Source organism: Pezoporus occidentalis, unplaced genomic scaffold, assembly GCF_034315485.1.
Source record: "Pezoporus occidentalis ecotype Australia unplaced genomic scaffold, CSIRO_AGI_Poc_V1 ctg44, whole genome shotgun sequence".
Lineage (NCBI taxonomy): Eukaryota > Metazoa > Chordata > Aves > Psittaciformes > Psittacidae > Pezoporus > Pezoporus occidentalis.
In genome coordinates, this window is record NW_026915769.1 from 504,257 (window position 1) to 530,566 (window position 26,310).

General features: G+C 40.0%; 1 protein-coding gene across 2 annotated transcripts in view; it reads left to right on the plus strand.

Annotated features, from left to right (window-relative positions):
* The window catches only part of RASSF8 (Ras association domain family member 8), an 86,143-nt gene that overhangs the window by 15,819 nt on the left and 44,014 nt on the right, over window positions 1–26,310 (plus strand). Inside the window, exon 2 of one of the 2 annotated variants that reach the window (XM_062634804.1) lies at window positions 24,083–24,150. The gene's annotated coding sequence lies outside the window, so the exon portion shown is untranslated. The remainder of the gene's footprint in view (window positions 1–24,082; window positions 24,151–26,310) is intronic. The other variant, XM_062634805.1, reaches the window with a different exon arrangement.

Genomic DNA, 26,310 nt, shown 5'->3' on the forward strand with positions numbered 1-26,310 from the left:
CTTGATGGTGTGCTTCTCTAAAAATGATCAATTGATTAAAGTGTTTGTTAAAAGTTCACTTGTCAAGCAACACCTATAAATTCTGTTTTCTTTTGGTGCAGCTTTAAATAACAAAGTAGTTTTGTGCTTGTACATATCTTTTTGAAGGTTTGGGGGGAAGCTTCCATACTTTCACAGCAACTGTACTTTAAAAATACAGAGAGCTTTCTAACTGCATCTTTTCATGTAAGAATTTTGCATTTCCTTCACAATGACAGTTTACAGTGGTAGAGCATGCTTTATTTTTGGCAGTCTTCTTAAAAGGGCCTAGATTAAAATCTCTGACCTACAGCTGTTGTAAATAGAAGTCTTTTTGTTATAAAGCCTTTTAAAGTTGTTTCCTTTCTGTGTTAATTGATTAAAATATGTACTGTGTTGGCATGAGTTCCTCCTGCTAATTAAATAAAATGAAACCACAGACGAGAGAAAAAAAATCAACAATATACCTTCCTTGTTGGAAAGGTTGACTGTTGTTTTGATGGGCTCTGTTTGCCTGTTGTGGGCATGTATATATGTGTGTTTTAGCCCCAGGACCCCTGAGACTGACATTCTACTTTACTAGGTCTGTCTGCCTGAATGTTACAGAGCAGATGGTTAATTCAAAAACAAGAGTATTAAGTCTGAGTAGCTAAATCTGATCCCCTAAAAATGGGGTTGCCAAAACAAGCTGCTGCATTTGGTGTAGTTGCTGAATTGGTCTTTTTACTTGATACAAAGGTGAACCTTAGTTTGATGCCTAAAAGCAAAAAGGTTGGTAGCTTTGGTAGCTTCATTTTTTTTTTTTTAATTTTTTTTTTCAGTTTTTAATTTCTCTCAGTGTAAGTCGAAGCAGTAAGTTGCTAATATATTGTAGGGCTGTTGGAAGAGGAAAAGGCTTACTTCAAATCCACATGTGGTTATTTTTTCCTGGGCTTATCACTGTGGTCCTGGGTTTTAAAAGTAACGGAGACAAATGGCAGCAGTGAAATAAGGCTGACACCGGATTTTTTACTTGCCATGATTTGAGGTTTTGTTTTGTTTTGTTTTTTAGGTGGTAAGTGAAATGAGAAGGAAAAAACAGTTTTTTTAGGAGAAAGGTTTGCTGTTTTTATAGACAAATTCTTTCTCTTGGTGTCAACAAATAAGACAATTTGAGATGAGTGTTGTGCCAGAAGAGACCTTGGGGTCATCTAATCTGACCTTTACACTACAGATCAGAGTTATCTCTGAAGTGGGCCTAGTAGTAAATGGAATTACACACATGTACAGAGATGCAAAAGGGATTAAGGCATTTATTTTATGCATTCATCCTGTTGGGATTATTTCTTCAGGACACCATTTCACACTAACCTACTTTCCTACTTTCAAATGAAATGGATGAGCAGGCTGATGCTCTTTATCTCAGTCCTTGAGGGTTTAAATACGTACAATTCCCCTGTGAGCTGGTGGAAGTTGCAATCACTTTTCAGGAATCTCTGACCTTGCAATTCATTTTTCTATTGTGAATTGAGTATTTGATCTTTAAAAGAGATCTGTACGTGACCTTTGGGGGTCTGTTTTTCACTTACGTGATGCTGTAAGGTGACCTATTACATTTAGAATCACAGAATGGTTTGGGTTGGAAGGGACCTTAATGGCCATCTGGTTCCAACCCCCTGCCGTGGCAGGGACACCTTCCCCTAGACCAGGTTGCTCAAAGCCATGTCCAACCTGGCCTTGAGCACTGCCAGGGATGGGACAGCCACAGCTTCTCTGGGCAACCTGTGCCAGTGCCTCACCACCCTCGCAGGGAAGAACTTCCTCCTAATGTCTAACTTAAATCTCCCCTCTGTCAGTTAAAAGCCATTCCTCTTGTCCTGTCCCTGCAATGCCCTTGTAGAAAAGTCCCTCTCCAGAGTTCTTGTAGGCCCCCTTTAGGTACTGGAGGTCTGCTGTAAGGACTCCCTGGAATCTTCTCTTCACCAGGCTGAAGAAGCCCAGCACTCTCAGCCTGTCTTCATAGGAGAGGTGCTCTATTTCTCTGATCATCTTTGTAGCTTCCTCTGGACTTGCTCCAACAGGTCCACATCCTTTTTATGTTGTGGGTCCCAGAGCTGAATACAGTAGTGGATGTAGGTGGGGTTTTGTGGGACTGGGGGAGGATCGCCTCCCTCAGCCTGCTGGTCACGCTCCTTTTGATGCAGCCCAGCATACAGTTTGCTTTCTAGACTATGAGTGCACAGTGCCTGGTCATGTTGAGCTTCTCGTCTACCAACACCCCCAGTTCCTTGTCCTCAGGGCTGCGCTCAATCCAGTCTCTGTCCAGCTTGTATCAGTGCTTGGGATTGCCCTGATCCAGGTGCAGGACCTTGTACTTGGCCTTGTTGAACCTCACAAAGTTCACACAGGCTCACCTCTCCAGCCTGTCAACTCCCTATGGGTGGCATCCCTTCGCTTCAGCATGTCGACCACACCATACAGCTTGGTGTCATCAGCAGACTTGCTGAGGGTGCGCCAGTCCCACTGTCCATGTCACTGACAAAGATGTTAAACAGTGACAGTCCCAACACTGACCCCTGGAGAACGCCACTCGTCACTGGTCTTCACTTGGACCTTGATAAGTTGACTGCAACTCTTTGAATGTGGCCATCCAGCCAACTCCTTAGCTGCCATTCTGTGAAAGGTAGCTTGATCATTGTATAAAAGTTGGAGAAAGTAGGGAAGTTGTCTGCTTCTTCCTTGATAAATGCCTTAAGGGTAAAAAATGACAGGCTTTCAAATCTTTATTTGGTTTTGCTGGTTCTTTTAGTGTTTAATTCTGGATGAAGGGTGTTGGGCAAACAGGTGGAAACAATCTGTTCTGTGTGATCTGCACTGCAAAGTTTTGCAGGTACGATTGTGCTTGCTGGGTAAGAATCTCAGATTTGTGTGGTGTAGCCCACTGTTTGCTCTAGAGAGGATGTTGGTTTACTTGGGTGCATTTTTAAACGCTGGGTGAAATCTTGATTTTTGTGGGGCATTTGGGCTTTTTAAATTCTGCTTTTCCTAATTGGACTGAAGATCCTTTTTATTTCAGGGATTTTGATCACTGTGTTGAAGCCGTCAGCCATATCCTCAGGCTTCTGGAGGTGATGGCCTTGAGAGGGAAAGTCATTGAAATGCCATCTATTTGTCTGATATTCTGTGATCAGAACATAGGGTTAGATGTTCATACCTCAAGCTCTTGCTCACAACTTGAAATGGCCCCTTCAAACCTGGTGAGAGAACAAAGTTCAGGAACTAAAGAAGCCTTGGCAAAGCTTGGAAAAAGCAATACGTTAGGGAAGAAACTGGCAGAGGCACCAAAGCATCTGAGAGCAGATGGAGTGTTGTCATCAGATGCAAAAAATAAATGTAAATATTTCCAGAAAATGACTCTTCCTCTGCTCTTGCCAAATGCAAGGAATAGCAGCCATAAATACCATTGACAAATTGTTCTAGCTGCTAGTGAGCATCCTACAGTTGTAATCAACAAGTTGGAATTCTCCCTTGCAGCATTGGGTAGTGGCTGTTGTGGAGCCATTGCATTAGTGGTGAGAAAATAAACCTTTTTGCTTTTTGCCTAAAGACAATGCATTTTTACAGTTAAAAAATGTCACAGTTCTGTCGCTGTGCTATGCTGTGGGTCATAGCAAAAATTAGGTTTGTGGGGTGGTGTTTTAATTTCCCCGGTTGTTCCTTGTGGCTGTGTTGTATGGTGCAATTTTTCCTGGTTTAGTGTGGTTCAGCATTGTAAAGAGTTACGTGTTTTATCATCACATAATTATGACCTGATCTGTGCTCCCAAATGCACAGTTTTGGGATACTGTTATGTTTATAAAATGTGGATGGTTGGCTGTGTCTAAATCGACCACTATGGTGCACGGCTACCTCTAAATGAAAATGAGGAGTTACAAGCCAGGATGAGTTACTAGAAGACTAATGTACATGACATCTGTATCTCTCTGAACCCCTTGTTACCCAGGAAATAAATGTCAGAGTAGAGAGGGTAAGATGGAACATGTTTGGTTTTAAGTTCTGAAATCTTTGTTTGTACTGATCCGAATTCCATTTCCATGGAAACTGCCAGTTTAGTACTCTCGCTTGTCAACTTCAGCTGCTGCCTGGCTTTGGGGAGACTAAATTGTTCCCTTACGCTAAGCCTTTTAGAATTGTGTTGGTATATTAGCACCACATATTTTGTGGAAACTGAGAAATTATAACTAGAATTATTTCCTGCATTTATTTTCTGAGAGATGTTTTAACTGCTTACAGATCAGATAACCTGGCATGAGCTGTACATTTAGGTATCTAATTGTTAAATCATCAAGTACATAATGTATAAGATCATAGTTTCTTTCCTGATGGGAGTAGTTTCTTCATTATGGTGTAGTTTTACAGATGATGAAGAAAACCCAATTCTTTTATTAGCTGACTGTGCAATAATGCAGGTGTTCTCTTAGCTGTGGAATGCTGTGCATGCATCAGCTGCAGCAGCAACTGACACCTAAAGACATCATGAACCCTTCACTCTTAAGTGACCCTGGAGTTCAACTGCACCACCTCATTAGGAATATTTTCTAAGTTCTGGTTATGCTCTTCACAGCAAGATGGAGCTCCCAGGGCCTGATCTGTGTGGAGTCTATAATGGCAGAATGGCTATCTCAAACCCAGGGGGAAGTAGGTAAAGGCTTAACTTTCTGGAAGAAGTCCTGGAGGAATTGATGACTTTCCCTGTTTCTGAGTGGAATGGGGTCATTGACAAGATCATGGGAAATACAAAGAATGTACTGCTGTGCTGTATTTAAGACAGAAGTTGATACGAGAAACTTGCAATCCTTTGGTTTGAACAGTAAGTGTTCTCTCAATTGTGAGAAGGTAACTTCCATGTTTTTGAGGCTTTGGCTGGTTAAATCAAACATTTTTTTTCTCCTAATAAGTTAGACATACTTAATCAGTGTTCCACTTTTACTTAGGGCTGCTTTGGGGAGCATTATAATTGCTGCAATTACTGTCTGAAAGCAAGTACTCTTTATGGATTGGCACTTCTGTATTTCAGTAACTTGTACAATTCACTTTAATGAACAGGAATATGACAGTAAAAGTATATTGAGTATATGGGAAAGCAGCATGTTAGAGACTTGTAGCTAGAAATGTGTTCACATGCTAGGGATGGAGCATTCACAACCTCCCTGGGCAACCTATTCCAGTGCCTCACCACCGTAACAGGAAAAAATTTCCTTCTTGTATCCAACCTAAACTTCCCCTGTTTAAGTTTTAACCCATTACCCCTTGTCCTGTCACTACAGTCTCTAATGAAGAGTCCCTCTCCAGCATCCCTATAGGCCCCCTTCAGATACTGGAAGGCTGCTATGAGGTCTCCACACAGCCTTCTCTTCTCCAGGCTGAACAGCCCCAACTTTCTCAGCCTGTCTTCATATGGGAGGTGCTCCAGTCCCCTGATCATCCTCATGGCCCTTCTCTGGACTTGTTCCAACAGTTCCATGTCCTTTTTATGTTGAGGACACCAGAACTGCACACAATACTCCAGGTGAGGTCTCACGAGAGCAGAGTAGAGGGGCAGGATCACCTCCTTCCACCTGCTGGTCGCGCTCCTTTTGATGCAGCCCAGGATACGGTTGGCTTTCTGGGCTGCCAGCGCACACTGAAGCTGGATCATGTTCATTTTCTCATCGACCAACACCCCCAAGTCCTTCTCTGCAGGGCTGCTCTGAATCTCTTCTCTGCCCAACCTGTAGCTGTGCCTGGGATTGCTCTGACCCAGGTGTAGGACCTTGCACTTGGCATGGTTAAACTTCATGAGGTTGGCATCAGCCCACCTCACAAGTGTGTCGAGGTCCCTCTGGATGGCATTCCTTCCCTCCAGCATATCAACCAAACCACACAGCTTGGTGTCATCAGCAAACTTGCTGAGGGTGCACTCAATCCCACTGTGCATGTCACCGACAAAGATGTTGAACAAGACTGGTCCCAACACCGATTCCCGAGGGACACCACTCATTACTGGTCTCCAGCTGGACATTGAGCCATTGACCACAACTCTTTGTGTGTGGCCATCCAGCAAGTTCTTTATCCACCAAGTGGTCCACCTATCAAGTAGATGTCTCTCCAATTTAGAGACAAGGGTGTTGTGTGGGACAGCGTCGAACGCTTTGCACAAGTCCAGGTAGATGACATCAACTGCTCTAACCCTGTCCATCAGTTCTGTAGCCTCATCATAGAAGGCCACCAAGTTGGTCAGGCAGGATTTCCCCTTAGTGAAGCCATGCTGGCTGTCACCAAGCACCTTGTTGATTTTCATGTGCCTTAGCATGCCTTCCAGGAGAATCTGCTCCAAAATTTTGCCAGGCACAGAGGTGAGACTGACTGGTCTGTAGTTCCCCGGGTCATCCAGTTTCCCCTTCTTGAAAATGGGGGTTATATTTCCCTTTTTCCAGTCATCAGGAACTTCACCTGACTGCCATGATTTCTCAAATACAATGGCCAGTGGCTTCGCAACTTCATTCTCCAGCTCCTTCAGGACCCGTGAATGGATCTCATCAGGACCCATGGACTTGTGCACGTTCAGATTTTTAAGATGGTCTTGAACATGGGGGACACTTCCCCTGCTGTAAGGGCTGGAATTCAGTTGGAATTTGCCAGTGTGAAAACTAGGAGCTGGTTGCAAAAGGCAAGCGTTTTTGTTAGAACAGAGGTACAGAGGGATGGGGAGAAAGCCAGAAATAAACATGATCGAGTAATTCTGTTGCTACCTGTGAAGATTAGGTGTAGCCGAGAAATCTTGTTTGTAATAAAAAGTTGGCCTTATGTTTGAAAGGTGTTGCCATAATGATTATTTGGCTCTGAATTTTGTTCTCTGTTCCAGCAGTCAGTAAATCTAAAAGCTTAAGGCAGGTTTTAAGAAGGTACATGTACAAGGTAAACCTTTTACCTGGGGTGGCAGTAAGGGGGATGGGGAAGTACTCCCAACATAGCTGCAGCTAAATGCAGAAACAGTGAGCGACCCAGTGGAGCTTCTAATCTTCTTTAAAATGTTGCTTGAAGAGATGCTTTAACATACAATAATCTTTTCCTCCTGCTGGTGCTTCCTATCTTGCATGTGAATTTAAATGGATAAGTATAAAAGCCTCAGGTAAACTTGAGCACTTTCCTTTGCATGTAGCAAGCGTTATTTAAAGGGCCAAGCCAGGATATCTGTGTGCAGCGTATCTATGTGCCCTTTTAGGCAGTTGCCCAGCTGCTGCTTATCTGAGTAAAGAGGTTATTTAGCTTCTCGGTTTATCCCTGGTGTTCAGTTATCCCATGATTATTTGACTTCTCTCCCCTTAAGTTACAGATTTAAGGAGAGGGGAGGAACAAACAAATAAAACCACCCCTCACAACCACCTCCCACAACCCACCCAAAAAAAAAAGCCAAACAACAAAACAACCAAAGCCCCCCAACCAGCCAACTAAACCAAAAAAATCAACAAACAACAACAAACCCTTCCAAATGATGAAAAAAGAGACCAGTGGAAAAGACGAGTATTATTGTGTAAAAGCCTTGTGTGATGCAAAGGTATCATACCTGAGTGATTCAAAATCTTGAGGTCTTGTTCCTCTCAGAGTGGGAATAACCTTACGTTGTTCTCACTGAAAAAGGTTTTCTGTTCGTGTTGTACAATGGTCATGCAGCTTTAGCATAACAAGTAATGTTTACTGGGGATTTTGTTATTTATATGCTTTGTTCAGTGTAGGTATAAAGCTAAGATGGAGCTAAACAACTTCGGAGATACAGAAATGCTGAAACTTCTTTCCTTTTTCCGCCTCCCTGTAATATGTTAGATAACGGATATAATCATAATCATATAAAAATGTAATAAACAGGATAATCTGGTTTCTGGTGCTAGTAGTAAGTTGTTGATACGTATAAGTAGCTATCTCCTCCACCCAGAATCTAAGGACTGAGATCTTATTCACATCATTCTTGGACATAATTTGCTTACCAATGGTTATACTACTTGCATTATACTATTTATTTTTAGAAGGCTTAAGCAGTTATGTTGTAATTGAATTACTGTGAAGAGTGATCTGATCCATTACCTAGCACATACTCAGTCCTCATCAAATGGCTTTTAATGTCATTGAATAATAACCTTGCTGGTACTAGGAGTAGACATGTTTTCTGCAGTATCGTAGTTTAAGAATTACAAACGCAGAAAAAAAGAGCAGTATCTTATCATCTTGCAACACAGCTGCATGCAAAGGTAAGCACTTGAACTGCTCAGGTTTGTAAACATTTGGCCATTGTATCCCTAAAGTAGACAGGGGCTTGTACTTGCCTGTGACTGATTTTAGTTTGTGTGAAGACTTCATACACTGTGCTGTCAGTGAAAGCGAACAAAATTAAAAGCTCTTTCATGCTTCTTGCATTACTCTAGAACATGTACAATTATTAGCAGTGGCACACCTGCATTTCTGTTTGCTTTCAGAAGAAGATGGTGACTTCTGTCCTCTTGTAGAGATGAAAAGTTCTTTTTGCTGAAGAAAATAACACTTATTCACTCTTTGGATTAATAAACTGCTTTTGTCTTCATGACTTTGCTCTAAATTTTCTGTTTCAAAGATTTATGTAGACCATAAAATCATGCTATGAAAACAGCTTTTGGTTTGCTTTTCAGCTAATATACATAAGAAACCAATTCTGAAGTCCTTAGAATAGTAATTGTGCTTGGTTTATGGGCATACTTCTTAAACTGGCAGATCTCCTCTGCACCCCTTTATGACAATGTGTAGTTCTGTGTGTGTAGTTTCAGATTTATTTTGGGCAATATGTATTTAATGAATGTGGTTGGATAATAGACTCAACCTCTGTGCCCCAGATATTTTCGTCTTAATACCTATTCTGAGGTATTGTATTCTGTTTTTAATATGAAACATTCTTAGCAATTAATATTGATGTGAAGTCACTGATGAGACTGTTCTTCTCCTTCATAGGGCACACAGATATGGGATTTTTCCTTCTCTAACTGCATTGTAACCCGGAACCTAGTTGATCCTATGATTTGTATCGTCTCAGAGACTTGCATTGCTTTCAGTGAAAGGTAACTGCAAGATAAGAATGAATTGGTTTTCAGTTTGCGTAGTCATAGAGGTTGTGTTAAAACACTTAATGGCTGAGGTATATTTGGTGACAAACCCTTCAGTTACCTTCCCCAGCCTGATCCATGTAAAAGAATACACTTTCCTGTATCTTCCAATCTCTGTGAGCTCCAGAACATTGCAAGGTTCTCAGGTAGCTCTCAGGTGAGGCTTTTTGTAGGTATGTATTCTTGCTGTGATTTTAAATAAGAATAGGTAGTAGTCTATGTATATGAGTAACTTTCTGAAATCTGCATTCAGTCTAGTTTTTGCATTTCTTTTTGGATAAAATGTGCATAAGAGATTTATGGATTTATTGCTTTATTTTTGGTGAATGATTTTTCAATTCTAAGTAATACAATGAAGGCAGATATTTGCAAGGGGAAATGGCGGTGTCAATGTGTTTTTACTCTTCAGGTTTCCCTGTGAGGCTGGCATCTATGCATCAGATCTCATCTATAGCAAACCTCCTGCTGTAGGGCTTTTCTAGGACATAAGGTGACACATCATTAAATACTGTGGAATTTTTATGAGTACATGCAAATTATAGTTCAGCTATGCAATAATAACCAATTGATGGTGTACTGTTACAAGCAAGTGACAACAGTCTTCCTTTTTTTTTTTTTATTGTGTTAGTCAAGTAATCATAGAATGGCTTGGGTTAGAAGAGACCTTAAAGATAATCCAGTTCCAGCCCCCCTGCTATGGGCAGGGACACCTTTCCCTGAACCAGGTTGCTCAAAGCCTCGTCCAACTTGGCCTTGTGGCTGCCCCATCCCTGGCAGTGTTCAACTTCTCTGGTCAGCCTGTGCCAGTGTCTTGCTGCTCTCATAGTGAAGAATTTCTTCCATATATCTAATCTAAATCTCCCATCTGTCAGTTTAAAGCTGTTCTCCCTTGTCCTATCCGTGCAATGCCCTTGTAAAATGTCCCTCTCCAGATTTCTTGTGGGCCCCCTCTAGGTACTGGAACGCTGCTGTACAGTCTTCCCAGACCCATCTCCAGGCTGAAGCCCAGCTATCTCAGCCTCTCATAGGAGAGGTGCGCCAGCCCTTTCATCATCTTTGTGGCCTCCTCTGGACTTGCTCCAGCAGATCCATGTCCCTCTTGCACTGGAGGCTCCAGAGCTGAAGGCAGTACTCAACCAATTTCAGTTAGTGTTAGGTAGGAGGTGAGTTTGAAACTGAGTAACTTCTTAGTTGGATTGCTGTCAGCTTGCTACGCTGGCAGTACTACTGGAGAAATGAAATAACCGTTGGTCTGTTAATGACAAGCTGCCAAGAAAATGCTGATGCCAATTTTAATGCATTTCAAAAACTTATTTATTAACAATTGCATAATATATTAACAGTTGTTAACTCTGCAGCTTTGGTAGTGTGGGAGGCTTCACGCTAAAAACCTATTTATTTATTCTCTTCATAAAGAACTCCTTTGAAGGTGACTGAACCAGTGGTTTTGTCCTGTCTTCCATCTTAAACGTTTTGTGTAACAAAAAAGTAATCACCAGAATCACAGAATCATTAGGGTTAGAAGTGACCTCTAGGGATCATCCAGTCCAAACCCCTGCTGAAGCAGGGCCACGCAGAGCAGGTTACACAGGAACATGTCCAGGAGCGTTTTGAATGTCTCCAGACGGTGAGACTCCACAAGCCCCTGGGCAGCCTGTTCAGTGCTCTGCCACCCTCAGCGTAAGGAAGTTCTTCCTCATGTTGAGGTGAAACTTGTATTGTTTTAGTTTATGGCCATTGCTCCTTGTTCTGTTTGCTGGGCACCACTGAGAAGAGCCTGGCACCATCCTCCTGGTACCCACCTTGGAAATATTGATCTGCATTAATGACAGAGTTGCATGATGATGCCTGGTCACTTTTTATGAAATCTAAAATTGCTCTCATAAGGGTTGTTATGTCCTATGCAAAGTATATGCTTTCCTACATCAATTTAATCTCAAGGACAAGAAGGACAAAAATGACTGGCATAGAATAGAGAAATAAGCTTTATATTTTCAAATGAAAACCAGGGAATGTCTGTTCTAAAATGTATCTAAATTAAAGTGAATAATAAGGGTACCAACTGGTGGGATATAACTGCTGGGGTTTGATGGTTTTTGCTCTGCTACACATCAACTGTAGATAACTCTTCTTGTTCTTTTTGCTTAAAAAGTCTAGCTATCTCTCCTGAAGATCTGGGTTACCTAAATTTTCATTCCTGTTCTGAAAGTGTTTCTGTTGAAACAAACAAGTAATGTTTTTCTCTGCTGTTGGCTGGGTGGCTGGAGACAGGCCCTTTTGTTTTTGCCTTCTGGTGGAAAAGGCACAGCAAGTATGAACATGCATCACATATATGGTGGAGCTGGGACTCCTGATACGTTTTGCTGAAGACCCTGGATTTCCAAAAGGCTTTGCTGCCTTGCTGACCTCCTCTGCTGTAGCTGGGAGTATTGCTGGCACAGGTGGTGCCTGATGCCACTGGGCTCTTCCCTGTGTCTGGTGATACATGAAGAAAAGCAAGTTTCTGACTTATGCAAATACCAGTTTTGATGCCTGGTGGTTTTGAGGAGGTTTTGAGGGAGTTTGTGTTGTTTGTTTGTGGGTTTTTTTTTTCCTTTTTTTCTTTTCTGTGTTTTGTTGTTTTTTTTTTTGTGAGGGTTGTTTAACATTTTGACACTGTTCATGCCTTTTTAACATTTGACCTGTTTTGACTACGCGTGTGCAGTGTTGTAAAAGCTGTGACAGTAACCCCTGTGAAAGTTTTTAAAAGCTTATTGAATGCTTTGCTGACTGTGTTTTTCTAGTCCTTTTGCAAGAATTATTAGCTTTCCTAATTTGGGGACCAAAGCGTGTTTCATGTCAAATGATACTCTTTGGTTGATTCTGCCCAGCAGTGTTACCCATGCTTTCTTTTCACAGAGCATTCATTTGGCAAGTGGAGGTTAGTGTTGCTGCCCTTGTGGCTGATTTGTAGAACTTTACTCCAAAATTTATTTAATTAGCATTAGTTTCAGTTAAACTCTGATACTAGAAATTAAGAGAAGTCTCAACACACGCAGTTGGTGCTATGGCAGAAAACCACCCTTCATTCTGCACTATGGAATTATTTAGCTGTACTTGATTAGGTGAAAGATTAATCCTTTTTTTGTGCCTCTGTCTGCAAAGAGAATGCTTAATCTCTGCATCTGAATTTAATATTGTGCAACTGATGTATTAAATTGTAAAAAGAGCTGTAGGTTGATGCTTGTGATAGCTTTAAACAGTAACCACGCTAATGCTAGGTCAAATGAGTGGGTGCATTCTTAACATAATAATTAATCCTTAACATTAATAGTTGAGTTGTAGCTGTGAAAAAAAAACAAAAAAAAAAAGAAAAACAAACCCCCAATAAACCACAACTAAAACCAAATGCAGACACCCCATCCCCCCACCCCCCCCATGATAATCTGTATTTTTTCTTCCCAGTGGAAGTTTAGGTGCCTATATGGCATTTCCATAAGGACATAGTATATGAAATAATGCCTATTTGAGGGCATTATTGAAGTTCTTTGTGGGCATTACAACTCCTTGCGTGATTTGGGAATGGATGTTCTCTTTGGAGGTAGCTTGTCTTATGTCACCATGGGAATTAGTGTAGGGAAGGAGGAGCCGGCCAAATTCGCTTTCACTATGTGTCTGTGTTTTTGTTTTTTGTTTTTGTTTTTTGTTTTTTTGTTCAGATCACAACTAAAGAAGATCCATGGATACTGGGGAGTGTTTAGAAGTACAGCAAAACTTTGTGATAAAGTGATTTGCATAGATAAGAACAGTGTGGAGGTGGAGTAAAACCACCTTGTCTGGCATGTGGTACACCACTGATGTAGGACAACTACAGATAGTTTTGGAAATGCCATCGATAATGCTCCTTGTTGCTCTTGCAGCATTATAAACTGCCTTAACCTTGGAAAAAGTGAATCTGAATTAGACTGAGGGAGGAGGGAAGAGAAAGGTATTATAAGAAGTAGGGGATAGAGGTGGTGAAGTGTCCTTCAACCAAAGAAGTTACCTTCTTGGAATACAGGGGTGAAGTACCTCTTTTATTACGTTATCTCCATAGCATTTCAAAAGAGACTTGAGAGACTTAAGGACTGACACACTGAGTTACAATAGTTTAACAAGCTAATACACGTCTGCTGATCTGTGGTATTGTGCAGGTTCTAACCCAATCCCATTCAAGGTAAAATGCTTTAGTATGAACTTCTTTTCTTGACTTTACGCTAATATATTTTACCTCATACTTACAAAGGACCAAATCTGGCAACTGCTAGCTCATTAATACTCTACTTTCTTGAACTTGGCGTTTGTCTCTATGCATAGCAAGTTAAAGTAATTTTGAAACTTCAAAGACTTAACCTAAAGACATATGAACGTGAGCCTGTAACCCTTTCTAACCTGCCTTATTGAAAGAAGTCCAAAGAAACGTTGTCCAGTGTTCATGTAATTCATACCATGGTTTGACACTGAAACTGCTTGTGGTTAAGCTGTTAAATTCTTGACACAGTGTCTGCCTGCAATTGGTAGACTTACTCTGGCCAGCGCATGAGATGGGGTACTGGGTTAGCTGAATGTGGTCTGACCTACAGCTAGCTTTTCTGGTGGTTGTGTTGGGAAAAGCAAGCAGTAAGTGTTTAAGGTAGAGCTTTCTCCCTTTTTGTTTTGAAACATTTAGACCAGGCATAATTGAAACACTGGCTTCAGCCCAGTGCTGGTGGAAATGCCAGTGCTATGCTCAATTGCATATTCCCTTTAGCAGGAATTATATTTGTGACCTCACTTAAATTCTTCTCCTGTCAACTTCTCATCACCTTCAGGTGGAGCAAAACCAGCATCTTGTATAGCATATGACCATGCACACGCAATGTTAAAGACTCCTTTCTAAAAAATTAAAAATAAGGTGCAGCAAGATAGGAATGAGTGTTTTGGGTAACAGATGGGAGTTGAACAGGGGAACAGAAAATTGGATGTCTGAAAGCAGCTAACAGGCATGATAGCCTTTATTACTGCTTTTCTCTTTATCTTGAATCTTGTGTTTGTTCTGCTAATGGCAGGAAGATATGAATCCTGCTTTTGAACTTTGAAGAAAAGCTTTCCATTTCCTCTGGCTGATGTTGAGCACTTTATTTTAAGTAATGAGCCTGATCCCCTACCAAAAATAAAAAAAAACGAAGTAGTAAATGGCTGTTTGACTGTAAGAAAGGTCTTTGATTACAAGTGGTGACCTTAATTGAATATAATTGCTTGACCTGACTCTGGAGTTACTGTGAGACTTCATTAGTCAGAAAAATTTAAAAAAGAGAGGATTTCTTGACTGGAAGGCCTTATGAAGAAAAGGCTTTAGGGACATGAAGGTTGTCTGTTTTCCAGTGTTCCAATGCTTGGAGAGTCTGGTTAGCCTAGGTTTTATTATGCTTATCTTCACTTCACTATACAACATGCTTTTACCCAACTCCACCGTCTTCCTTAATGCAACATACCCCTTTGTGGTTGGTTACATTTTTATTTGATCTAGTAATCTTGAGCAGTCATCCATAAAAATAGCGTCTCCCATCCCATAACTTGCATTTACCCTGAAGTGTAATTGTTTTGGTTTTTGGTTTGGTTTTTCTTCCCCTTTTCAGAGAACTAAAGTATTAAATGGTAGGGGTCATGTTTGTGTCAGAAAACTCGGTTTTAGTGTTTTCATTATGGCCACAGTAAATTTTTTACATTTAACAGTCAGGGTGCTTTGAGATGTGAAGAGGTTGATTTAAGTGATAGCACCAGCCTGTACCATAAGCTGCTGAACTGTAGAACCTCTTACAGGAGAGCAGAAGCAGTGAGTTAATAATCTGCCAGATTCAGGTTTATTTTCTCATAGTGACATTATAAAAAAAATGTAGCAACTTGTGATCCGCCTTAAACTTCTGCTTAAGTGAATGCCATCTTTATACATTTAGGGTTTGTTTAACTTTGTAGAAATATCTTCATGATTGGGTTCTTCCTGTAGGCAGAATGTCTTGAGATTTGTCTGTCTTTTTTTGCCTTTCTGAAATGAACAGCCTGACATTTTCTCTAGTAAATTACTGAACACATATGATCTTTCTGTACTTTTAAGGTAGGATCTTTAAAATTAGCCCTGTGGTTTCTTGGTGGGTTCCCCCCCCCCTTAACTGGGAGGGAGAAAAAACAGTAATTCCAGGTGATCTAAAGACAGTCATCCCATTGTTGTGAGCAAGAAACATGTTTTCATTCATTGTAAACCTAATGTAATCTTGAACTATAAAATGTTGCTTTCTTCTTGATCACTAGCGCCTTTTAAATATTGATTTATGTTGCCAATGACATAAATTAAGTTTTGTAGTAGATAAAGCCATACTATTTACCTTTATACTAGCAGAATAAATAAAAGTCAAAGACTTTAATGGTATAAATCGCCTCTTGGGCATTTCCTGGTCACTGGTGCTTAGTTGGCCCTGGTTCTACAGGTTATAACTACCAGTAAGCATCTAACTAGAAGTCATCATTACTTCTGAAACTGTTGTGGGACTCTTCCTTTCTACAAGGTTTCTCCTAAGTTAGTGTCTTTACTAAGACAAATGCTGTGGTTTTAGTTACTGCTGTGTGAGATGGAGGTAATGGCTTGTGATGGAGAAATACATTTTTCTCTCTCTCATATTTGTCTTGCACCTATGTGCAAGGTCCAGGCATGCTTGAAATTCATCTTACTGGGAGGATTGCTTCCAGAGGATTGATTAAACTTCTTATGAAGGAGTGCAGCAAAACCAGCAAAAATCAGCTTTCTGTTTGTCTTCCATTTGACTCACTGCTAATTGCAAGGAAAGTGAAAGGTAGTTTGACTTCTATTGACTACATAATGAAGTAGAAATTAAAGCTCAAAACAAAAAGAAATCTGTAATTATGTGATTGTGTAAAGGCAGTAACTGTTCTAAAATGTTTATTCCTTTGATTAGGAACAATAAAGAAATGGTGTATTGTAACTCCACTAATAACATCTTCTCACATACTCCGGGAGGGGGAACATGGTGACACAGGATACACAGATGTTGGTTGAAGGTATGATGGAGGGTACTCATTTTCAACAAGGACAAATGCTTGTGGAGGAAGCTAGAAATCTGCAAACTTTTAGGCCTAACTTTGCTCTCTGCAGGTGTCGTCTGTGACTGGTTTTACAACCAGGAAATGCATAGCAGCTGTATACTTCAGTATTTTACCTATTATCCACTGTGTGCTTTCAGTTAGAGACATTTGAAGTTCATTTTATAGAAGCTGACTATTTGCAGACACAAGTGACTTGAAAGTAACTGCTACTTAGAGAACTTGCTGTGTTATTCATATACTGAAATTGACTTACGTTGAGCATGGTCCAGCATATACAACAAGATGACCTGTTGTCTTCTACTTTTCATAGGCACAAAAAAACTTAAACTAGCAATTTTTTTAAAAACTTCTTTTGAAATAAAGATCTCTTAACATATTGCTGATGACATAGAGTCTCTTTGTCCCTTGAGCACTTTACCTGCAAAGGCACAACCAAGAGGTGGGCTTTCTGGCATCTTTCATGATTGGAAATTTTTTGTCTTGGTGTTGTCCTCTCCTTGTAAACGAACATCGGCATGCACTGGGAGGAATTCACTGGTTCTTTTTATCCTCTTAGCAGTGGTGAGCCATACAGAATAGTTTGCACTGTAGTTTCATTGGCTCGTACATATTGCTAGGCTGTGAAGTTTGAACTTTTGGCTCTTATTAATCTGGATTTGATTCCTGACCCATTCACTGTAAATTGAGGGGTGCATAGAGGACAGTAAGAAATGGAGGAAGTAGGTAAAATGGCATAATTTTTGGTTGCAGAGGTGACTTCTGTGTTAATGTCAATGGAACTGCATGCATTTGAAATAGGGTAAGGATGTGCTTGTGCAATCAAATATGACAGCTGTTGTGCACTGTGTGCAAGATGGCAATCACAAACGAAAGCACTGCAGGCCTTCAGAAAAGGGGAAGGCTCTCTCTCCTGCCAGTTTTTGCCACTGCTGAGCACTGTTTTAAGTAGTTCATTCACTTTTTTCTGTGCAATTATAAGAAGGCTGGAGTGTGTGTATTGTTAGGAGTGGCTTATAACTCTTTTTGCCAAGGAAAGGTCATTGAAGTTAACATTTAAACCCTCTGGGAAATTCTGTGTTGAATAAGAATTTCCTTGAATTGAAAGGGTTAGTTGGAAATGCAAGGTGATGCCTAATACTACTGTTAATGTTAAAGACAAAACTGAGTTGAAACTGGATTTTGTTGCTGTTGGTTTGGGTTAATGCTAAACTGAACCAATTTGAATTTACAAATAATCTGCAGTGACTGTTTAGTTCTGATGTATTAATTATTTTCTGTTCCTGGTGTGGTTTCTAGAAACTGAACACACTTCCTGGTAACTTTAAAACCCCCAAAAGGACAGTAGAGATGTGAATACACAGAACTAATCCTGATTTCTGCTAACCACCACTTGACTGTGTTACCTCAGTTTCTTTCTCTTCTTCTTCAAATATGCTTTGTCATACATGCTTTCCCGAGAATCAGTGCAAGCTATTTAGTAATATGTAGGCATGGCAAGAGTTTGATGCTGTGTTTGAAGAATTAATACTCAAGGGTGAATTTGTAGTTTGTTTCAAATGGTAAGGTGGGCATGTAAAGCGGTGCAGTCTAGTTGTACTTTAAATCTACAGAGGAGGTTTTAGCCGATTGTGAGCAGAAAAGACTATCGGCAAAAAGAATTTTTCAACAAAGCAAGTTCTTGCTGTGACTTCCCATCTCTGCTTTTGTTGCATAATTACCTTGTGAAATGAGCCTGAATGCATCTAGCTACAGCTCTATAGCCAAGGCAGTGTTATCTAAGGGGGTCTCTGATCAGAAGTCTGCAGGAACCTTGCACTTCTGGGACTGTTGAAGGAAGCAAATAAAAGCATGCCTGCTGTCAGGAAGCGTAGCATGGTAATGCCTGCTACTCAAGAAAAAACTTGCTGTCGAGGAGAAAACTACCAGTTTCCGTGGCAGAAATTACCCTAGTATTCCCTCCAAATGGAGTTGCACGGAATATGTGAGGAGGTGAGTGAGTAGTGAGTGTAGTATGTGCAGCCTGTGGATGAGTCTTGATGGCTTTCTGTTGTATCAGCGTGCCCTTTTGATCTTGGGGTAGTTGTTACAGTAGGCTTTAATGACAGGGTCAGAGGAAGAGAAAACAAGGTGCTCTACCTTGAAGGATGCTACTTTACAGGAGGATGTCCTCATAGCTTATGTGTTGGGGGTCTCTTGGGTATGTTCTTTAAACAGAGAGAAAATAAATCACTTCAAGTGTTTTTCTTTCCCTTTTCTCAAACAACTGGAACTATAAATGTTTAAAACTGTATTAAATGAATTCAAGCCTGTTGTTCATGGAAACTAAAGTATGGAAAGCGAGTGTCCTTCACATACTTGCAAGGCAAAAACTGACAGGCAGAACTTTAAAGATCATGGTCAAGACTTCTTTTTTTTTTTTTTAATGTATATATCAGGCTGCATTGTAATTTTCATTTCACTCTTTTTGATCTATATATCAGCACAATTTTTGTAGCATTGCTTTTCAACACTTCAGTAGACCTCAGAGAACTAGGATACCATGTTTGTGGAGTGAAGAGGGAGTCATTTAGGGTTGGAGTTGAAGAGATTATTATTCAATTTTTTTTTTCTCTTCTTGAGAAGAGCTAAATAATAGTAACAAACAGGCAACCTTTTTTGACTGCTACAGAAAGGGATGTTAGTGGTGTTGCTCCTAATACCACAGGATGTGGTTTGAAAAAACACTCAAAACGATGTCAGAATCACAGACATAGGCTGCTCAGTCATATGTGACCACAGGCTAGTGGTAACATAGACAGGACTTGAGGTGAGTGCTCCAGACAAAATGATGTGGTGAAGTCAAGGTTGGAAGATTCCTCTGACAATTCTGTTTAAGGTGTTAAGTTGCTCTGGGGAAAAGGAGGAATAAACTTTTGTGATCTTGCTGTGACTGGCTAGGTACAGTTAAGTGAATACATGAACAAGTGACTACTGTTAGTGAAGACACATACAGATAGATGCTCTTTTTATTCTCCTAATAATGTGTCTTGCTTCCAGTTTGGACCAGTCTTGTCCCCACAGGTAAAAGCAGTAGCCAAAATAGACTGATACAGATACTGTTACTTTGGGAGCACATGTTTATCGATAGGGTCAGAAAGGACAGAATAGTGAGATCACAGGAGAGAGTAATTTTCTCCTCTCCACTGGTATACCTATAAGTTTTCTTGTCAACCTTTCCTACAGTCCATTTTGACACTTGATGTGAAGAAACTATCTCACACCTGCAAACCTTCATACAACAGGTTTTTTAATAAGACTTCAAGCAAGGATGCTGTTTGTACTAATTGATTTGTGACAGGGAAGCTTTTCTTATTAGGAGCCAAAAGCCAATCCCAGATTTATTTTTACATAGGTCATTATGTAGTTGCTGAAGGATAACTTTTGATTAATGGCAATTAAAATAATTGGGACCATCTGACCCAGATGTGGTGAAAGGCTGCCCTAGCTTGCAACACCTGATCTTCCTCACTACTCTGTCCTAAACAAACATACCTTTTGACACTACCTAAAGGCATTTGCAAATCCATCTGTACTTTGGGCATGATGGTGTAACTTTTCAGGTTGTGACCTCAAGGCTAATAATTCATAGTGGTAGGCTCCATCTGGTATCTCTGGTCTTTCAGAATTGTCATTACCTTGATAGAAACATAAGCTAACATCCCGTATCTCCCGTTACCCTGAAGAACTGACCAGAATGTTCTGACCTTGTTAAAACTACAGATGTGTCTCCTTGGAGATAATGACTCAATCTTCTGAGATTACTTTTTCCATATTTTTTTTTCCTTTGTGGCTAATTGCTACTTTACTTCAATAAATACAGAAAGGGCTTTCATTTGAAAGGTTTCCTGCTTGTAATCAAGAATGCTGCTTTCCTGTAGCTTTTAAAGAAAAGAAGAAAAAAAAAAAAAGCTGAACTTGTGAAAAGCCAGTCCTTGTTTAATGCTGTGTCTCCTTAAGGCCTTTTTCAGTATCATAAACTGCTTTGCGTTTCTCCCTGTTTCAGCAGAGGATTACTTTGGTTCACATTAATTGTGACATGGTTTTCGTCTTCCAGTAAGCTATGGAACAACTGTAAAAAATGAAAACAAAGTATGATTTAAGATAAAAAGTTTTGTTACCATGCCAGTGCTGTTTTCCTTCCATGTTAGTGAAAGGGTCACAGTTGCCTTAGAAACGTGAAACTGAAAGAGACCACCTGAGTTTGAAAGTAATATCTTGTTCCTCCCAGTCCTTCTTCCACACTGCAGACTATTGAGTAGTGAAACTTTAGTGAAAGAAGTCTTGGAAAAAAGGTCAGTGAGAACAGATCCACAGAACAGATACTTTGCATTTTCATATTCTCTGAAGTGGTGACTGACACATGAACCTTTGTCCAGTTTGCTTTGATTGGTAATGCCATCATACAAGCAGATGGCAAGTTGTCTTTTGGTTCTCCCTTTTCCATCATCACTAGGAAACCAACCATGGCCTTCTTTGCTGCATAGGCTCCAAGGTGTGATGCAAATAGTTGATTTTGGATAAGGATAACAGACTCCAGGGGTATCTTAAAGTACAGGAGTGGTCTGATGTTGCACTAAAGAAAAAAAAAAGCTTATTAAACCAAAGAAAATTAGGTCTTTGTTTCTTATCTCTTCAGTGCTCTTGAATTCTCAGCCTTGTATTCTTTGATCCTATTGATCAAGTAGGAAGAAAGGGAATGCCTTGCCATACTTTGACTTTTTCTTTGTTTGCCCAACAGTGTATATATATTCTTTATGAACAGAGTTTTACCCTGCAGCAGTGTGAAGCTGCAGGGCATATTCCTGTACACACTGGCACTGAGCAGCAGAACTGAAGCTGAGCACTCTCAAGTTTGTTTGATTAGGTGAATGAAGTAGTGGCACTGTTTCAAGTTTGGTTTTAATTCTCCTCTTCCCTCTCCACAGGAGAGTGGTATTGTCCCAACTGCAGGAAAGGGAGTTTCCCACCTGTAAGAGCTAGGAATCTTCTTCTTTCTGTGCTTCCTCCCTGCTGTAGAGTTCCTTGCATGTGCAGTGTTTATTTCATCATGATCAGAGAATAACATGATCACTTGCACAATTTTAGCAGTTAGTAGATGCAAAATAGATTATGTAGCGTGTTGTGTGGAATTGGTCATCTTGGTTCACCTTACTTAAGAAATCTGGGGAAGTCCTTTATTGTAGTATCTTGCAAGAAATTCTTGCTTTCAGCTACTTGTGGCCTACTTCTGGTATTTGCATGTATGCACCTCCTGAGACCCGTGTAGGAATAGAAATTACTTCTAACACCTTTCTTGTTCTACTTACTTCTGTTAATCAAATTAAAAAAACGGCAAACAACAACTTCTGTTATTTTGTTTCTTGACACAGTATTCTAGGGAGCCTCAGTAGCAGTTTATTCTGTATTCTTACTAACAGATTCAATGAGGCTGGCTCCTTTCTTGTTGGCTTGATTGACTTCTCTATTCCCGTATCTTTTTGCATTTTAACATATCAGGATCTCCTTCTACTGAAAAAGTATGTACTGGAATCAGGGCTGCAGGGTAGGAACAAAGGAGACTTTAGTATTTTGCTTGTGACTTTCATAAAATAAAATACATAAACCATCTCCATTAGAATGTCTGGATTGATGAAGGGAAGGAAAGAAAAAAGGAAAGACTTTTCCTCCAGCAGTGGCTTGATTAATGGGTTTATTGTTTGTACAGTTTGTCAGGAAGCCATATGGCTTGAGGAAAACAAAGAGGAAGTGGCTGATGTTGGGAATCTGATTTAATAGGGGTCCCTAAGGACAGAATGTGGCTCTTATCCTTATTCCTTCCCACTCAGTTTGCAAAGTGGTCTGAGAAGAGCTTTACTGCTTCAATAGAGCTAAAGAGAATGTGTCTTTGTCTGAGTGGACCCTGCTGCTGGACCAGCATCACAGCTACTCCATCCTAAGGTTAAAAATCCACTATTCTTTGCCTGTTGTGTAAAGCATTCTGGAGTAGTAACAAGGAGCAGTAATGGTGTACTTACTTGTATCTGGCAGTTGATTGGTTTCCAATAGATAAAGACAACTTTAGCATCTTGAAGCTGAGCTCTTGTAGTTTGGGGTGAGATATTCTCTCCTCACTGCCTCTCCCTCCCCCAGCAAAATTCAAGCATATATGTCTCTGGATTAGCTGAGTCACCGTCTGTATTCTACAACCAGACTTATTTTCTTAATCTAACGTGTATGTGGGTATTGATAAGTAACTGGAGTTCAAGCACTGTTGATTTAACCTGACATGGTGGATTAAAGAAATGGCCAGCATTTTCTAAGACCGTTTGACTCTAGTATGCGGTGAATACACCCAAGCAGAAAATCTAAAGAAATATTCTATAATGTAGCTGCAAGCAAATACATTAAGAATGCTTAACAAGCACTTTTTCCTTGTATGAAATCACAGCTTCTCAGCTGAGAGGCATAAATTCACCGAAAACTGGTTATGGTAATTTCAGAGTTAAAATAAAAGGCTCATGTGAACCACTAGTAATTGTTAGTAGGTCCACAGAGTGCAAAGCACAAAACGTAACACAAAAACATATTCTGATGCCTCAGGAATTTAATGAGTATTCGTTTGTGAGTGGCAGCCACATATTCAGCCTGTGGTGGGGAAAATTATTTGATACGTACCTGAGTTCTCTGGAGATCCTGAATATCCCATTTTTGAGAAGTAATTCATATAGGGCTTTGATGCACAGTGTGTGTGGTGTAGTATTTTACAACAGGCAAGTCCTTTCTTTTCCAATCTTTAAGATGTTTTTTGTTGTTTTCCAGACTCTTAAAACATGCTTATGACAGAGTTGGTGCATATTGGATCTTTTCCTATAGTTCTGACAAGTACTAGGAGAAAAACAGTTTGTCTTGTGCAAAATTCAGTGGCTGATAGCAGTGGAAGAGGAGATGCTGAAAGACCAGAGGAAAGATTTTTCCTAATTTAGTTCTACTCTTCTATGCTTCTGTCAAAGTGAAAAGTTCCCATTTAGTGTTACACTTTCAGATACGTTCCTTTAAAATATAATTCAGAAAGCATTTGGTGGTGAAGGTTTAAAAATAACCACTTCTCACATGTTGTTCCTGGCTTTGACATAGTACTAGGCACTGTTTGTAAATCTGTCACAATGATGCTGTTAAATATCACTGTAGTAAGCATCCCTTCCAAGCTGATTAATATTAGTCTTAATCAGCAGTTTGGGATTTGTTACCCTTTGCCTAGTTTGTTTGACTTCATGTGCATGCGTTGGCCATGATTCATTGCAGCAAGGGAGTCAGGGTATGCAGTTTGAGAGCTCTTGGAGGTTTCTATGTCTGGAATGCCTCCAGTTTGAGGATTATTTTCCTTAAAAAGAAAATTAGGGAAGAAGATTATTTCACAGTCTCCTGTATTTACAATTTAGCAGTGATAGATGCTTGTGATTACCTAATACAGTGCTTAGGTTTTTTCTGATGTTCTGGAAAGCTGTTGAAATGTTGTTTACCCCACTTAGTTATTTATAGTAGGAAAGTCACACCAGGTATAAGAGATAGCAAATTAAGTGCAGTATCCTAGATTGCTTTTGAACCCACTTTTAACAAATAAAATACTGTTTCTATATAACAGGCTATTATATATCTAAACCTGTAGGTGCTAGGTGAACACTGTATTTTCCGAAGCATTAAAGGGAGGAGGAGGATAGGGCTTTCTTTACCCTCAAGAAGGCAGTTTTAGTAATGTGTAGTGATGTTTCAATTTTTTCTTCTAGCAGCTGAGCTTCTCAGCAGCAGTGACACCTATGCCTGGAGTGGGAGATTGCGCTAAGCAGACATCTCTGTCCATCTGCAGGTAAGAAGTTATTACCAGAAAACTTCAAATAAGAGTTTTTCTTCTTCCTTCTGAAAGTAGTTGCACATAAAGCATGCCATGAGCTCTAAAGCTTAAATAACTTCATAAATACATACTCATTACTCCCCTAACCTGTCTCTGGGGAGTGTGCCCTGAATGAGAGGAGACTCTTGACCCTGGCTTCTCTAATTTTCAGGTCTTCTTGGGCAGCAGCTCTCAGTGCCAGCAACAGCTGCCATGTAACTTGTAGGTTAGACAATCAGCACATGGGTTTGGGGATTCCAGGCTGCAGCTGTACCGTAGATGTGCTTGGAGCAGAGGGCCCCAATCCCTTTTGGTTCCATAGAGTTCCTTGCTTCATCTGGGGAGAGGGACATTTTCTTCCCCCTTCAGATAAAGTTCTGCAGAAGTACTGTGACTGTTTAAAACACCCCCACCCCAAGCAACCCTGCAATCCAGCTGTTTTATGTTTTTAATGTGAGCATTCACTTGAAACACAGTGCTGGATATAAGGTAGTCTGATAGCTCAGCGAGTCAGACATTGCCAAAAATTCAGACGAGATGTCAGGGAATGAAAATAGTAGCAGGTAATATTTTTCTTGACAAAGTGATTATTTTCTTATACAGAAGAATTATCAGAACTTAGAATTCAATGCTATAAAAATATATAGTATCAGATTATGCAGTGGTATTACTTTCCATATTGCTTTGATTTCTTTTCTTTTTATGATTATTTTTTTTTTTCCACAAGTTCTCTGTTCTATGATGTAAATGAAACTGGTGAAGCTTGCCTGGCTTGTCCCTATTTACAGACCTTGCTTAATGCTATCTTGTCCTGTGTACATATGTCATCTTTTAAGTGGGTAGACTTCTCTACGAATCACACCTCCTTCTGTATTTTTGTCTAGAATACCATCTTAGAACTCCCTTCTATTGCAAACGCAGTATTTTTTAGTAGTGTTCTGTTGATAATTAAAGCAGGTAAGGGACCGATACAACTAAATAGAATAATATTCTCTGGTCATCTGCCAGAATGATAGCTTGTCTCATGTTCAAGTTCTGTGTGTCAGAAGTAAAGACAAGCATAAATAAATGTACAGTAGTTTGTTCTTATTACAGGAAAGGCTGAAGCACACTATCACTGGGGCGCATCCAGCCCTGTAAGGACAGGCAGTTAAGATTGCATGACTGAAAATATTTACTTTCATTGTCTTTAATAAGGTGTAGAATGTTAATTGATAGAAATATATATGCATATATAGAATGCAGTCTGTAGGCTATATAGGAGCTTTGCTGAAGTGTAGCATGTGTGTGAATGCATAGATATATATGTACAGCATTAAAAATGCTGTGTTGCCTTGGAGTCTAGCTTTAGAGGCTAACACTGCCTTAAATTGTCTTGTATTTGGGAGGTCTTTTGGTTATTCATTAAAGTACTTTCAGTCTTGCATTCTAGGTGTGTTATCTATGTGTTTCATATAAATCAGTTTATCATTTCTAAAGCAGGCACTTACAGAGTATTAATTGCTGACCACAACCAACAACATATTCCTGCTAAAGAATACGAAGAGTCTATATGGTACAGTAGTACCAGCAATGAAGATAATCCTGTTGACTTAAACAGCATGCAGAATTTGTAAGGACACTGGTCTCTGTATTTTTCACAGGATGGTGCTTGCCTAGGGGGAGTGTTACTTACCGTCACTTGTATTGAGTAAACCAAGGTTTTCTTTATGAGCATCGCTAATCTAATTTGCTATTGTGTAACTTCTTTTTGCTGTCTATTTTGGGGCATAAAACAAAGGATCAGCCTGTAGTATGTGGTTTATTAAAACACTTTTGCCCAGCTGAAATAATTCAAAAGAATCCAGTTATATTCATTGCCAATCAATAAATAAAATCACAAAGAAAAACACTATTATACCCATACATAAATCTGTGGTACCCACGTGTTTTGGATTGGCTTTGCAGTTTGGTTCCTTTATCTCAAAGACAAGGCAGGAGAACTGAAAAATGCTTAGAGGAGGGTAGTGAGAATAATGAGAGATGTGAGCAATTCAGCAACCTAGGACTTTTCAGCGCAAAAGAAAAACATCTCAATATAGGAGGGAAGCCTACAAAATGATGAACAAGATGAAAGCAGGACGT